At 37.0% G+C, this 2,478-nt stretch overlaps 1 long non-coding RNA gene across 6 annotated transcripts in view; it reads right to left on the bottom strand.

Moving 5' to 3' along the window:
• Positions 1–16: 16 nt before the first annotated feature.
• LOC117100149 overlaps positions 17–2,478 on the bottom strand; it is a 37,312-nt gene continuing 34,850 nt past the window's right edge. For 5 of the 6 annotated variants that reach the window (XR_004444084.1, XR_004444088.1, XR_004444086.1 and 2 more), the window contains one exon: positions 17–602. This is a non-coding gene — a long non-coding RNA (uncharacterized LOC117100149). Of the gene's footprint in view, positions 603–1,424; positions 1,583–2,478 lie in introns of all 6 variants that reach the window. The other variant, XR_004444090.1, reaches the window with a different exon arrangement.

Below are 2,478 nucleotides of genomic sequence, written 5' to 3'. Positions count from 1 at the left end.
GTCTTGTGGTACAATAATTGAAAACAATTAGTATTGATATACCACAAAACCTCGAGTAGAAGCCCAATGGGCTTAATCTTGAGAAGAAGCCCATCTCAAATTGAAGCCCCCTCTTTAGTTTTCAAAAGTAGCCTCGAAAAGAAACCCATCTCGAAAGAAGCCCAGGGCTTCAAATTGAGGTTTGACGGTATTTAGATCAAATAAATAAACTTAAAAACTTAAATATCTGAGCTCTGTTAAAGAACTGTAGCTTAATATTAAATTGGGTTTTATTATAAATATGAAAATATTAAATTAAACATAATAAATGTTATAATTCTCTAGATAGGGAATGATGAGCCACGCTTTTAACAAAGTATGTAAAAAGTTTCGTAAAAATTAGAAAAAAAAAAGAAGAAATTATTGACCAAAAACATTTACTTTACTGTCATATTTGAAAGGTGATGGTGGACAGACTTGGCCTTGATAGGATGGAGGTGTTGTCACTCGTTGATTATTGATGTTGTGTTGGGGAGCTTGGTGTAAACAACTTTGCTCGTACGATGAACAGGCATCATTCAAGGAGTACACTGATGAAGCAGGAGATGGAACTAAATGACGATCTGAAAAATAATCATCAAATTTGTATATACTTTTAAACTGTAATATTTATTGTAATATAATTTACGGTATAATTATGATACAATCATCCTTCAAAAAGTTGTGTAATGTAGAAATTTTTATTTAATTTGTTCAATATAATTTATAATTATAGTAAAACATAGTTGAGTATTCTACTTGATGCTTATATGTTTTAAACAAACATTAAACTTTTGATCAAAATAGTTTGTCAATGATTTTTTTTAATGAATGTCCGTGGTCAAATCAGCATAATGTTGCTAAACACAACAGTTTTACTGAAAGTGTTGCAATATGCAAAATGCATAGTGGAATGCAAGGTCAAAACCTGGCATGGACGGATGGATGAATTTATTTGGGGTAAACACCAAGGATAACCCACAAAGTCTGAAGACCTATTCCAGTGGGGTCCTTCTAATGGTGATTGGGAAGTACACTGGAAGACAACCCCTACTACTTTCTGAAAGTGAACACATGGACCATAATGCACACAGGGCCAATATCCAAAAGTTGCATTTCAGCCCTCCAGCTAAAATACACAGAGAGCAGCGATGGGAATTGAACCGGGGACCATGAGATTTCCACGGTTCAGCACACACCAGGGGCGGATCCAGAAATGTCCAAAAGGGGGGGCCGGAAAGGGGGGCCGAAAGTTGGGCCGATTGAGACAACACTGTCGTAGGGGGTCCGGGGCATGCCCCCGCGAACTTTTTGTGTTCTAGACGCCCGAACATAACATTTGAGGCATTCTGGGCTATCATTTTTTTCTTTTTCTCTTTTTTTCTTTTTTTTCTTCTTTTTTTTACCTCCCGAAAGGGGGGGCCGGGGCCGGGCCGGCCCCCCCCCTAAATCCGCCCCTGCACACAGTGGCTACCACAAGTTTAGCTGAAGCTGCTCTCATGTTGTTTATATTCTGTGCTAGGCTGAAATTGCTGAATGTCTGGATATTCCATCACCAATCAATCTATTAAATTTTAATTTTCATTAATTTATTAGTACACTGTGAAGACTAGATGCCATATTTTGCTTTTTATTGTTACAGTAACTGAAAAGAACAAGTGAACACGGCCACATGCCTTTTTGAAATAATCAACTGTTAAACCTTTTGAGGCTGACTATGGCATAAAGAACATTAAATTAGCTTTTAGGAAGTATAGTTTTTAACATCAGTCAATAATAATACAGATAGGAAAGGCTGAGAATAATGTAATGATGAATTAGAGTTTGTAGTAGCCAATCACATTAATCTAACACAGGATCAATTTCCAGTGTGCTATATACTGGTCTCAACAAATTGGTATTTAATTGGAGAGGGCATTAAAGGGAAAAGCCATGTATTACACTATTCATTTCCTTAAGCATTGAGTTTTACAATTAAACAATACATTATTGTACATTAACACAAAACAAAATACAAATTTGCTATACAATATACTGTACTATGTTGGTAAACCAATTTTTTGTCGTTTTAAATGATTACATTAGTATTTCAAAATTTCCATCTGTGCAATTTATAAAGTCTAAATGACATTTACCTTTCTGTAACAGATTTTGATGACCGAGGGCGCCCTTGTAAACATTGCTTCCAACCCGGTGTGTGACTAAGCTTCATTTGATTTGTCTTTTTAGTTATGTAGTGGGGTCATGACCCCCCCACCCCCGTCAGCCAAGTGTTGCCCATTTGGATCATTACAGGACTGCTGCTCTTCCGATGATGGTCACAGTCTGCATATACAGTACTGATTACAGGACCTTCTACATCTCCTCGCGTGGGCCACGAGAGTGATTGGCGTGGGACTCGCGAGTGATAAGCTAATGAATAACTAATGACTAAGTGACCTATATGACATCTGTTTATCC

Source organism: Anneissia japonica, unplaced genomic scaffold (assembly GCF_011630105.1).
Source record: "Anneissia japonica isolate Jap-2015-1 unplaced genomic scaffold, ASM1163010v1 scaffold287926_len136070_cov111, whole genome shotgun sequence".
NCBI classification, from domain to species: Eukaryota; Metazoa; Echinodermata; class Crinoidea; order Comatulida; family Comatulidae; genus Anneissia; species Anneissia japonica.
This window is presented reverse-complemented; position numbering and strand designations above follow the sequence as displayed.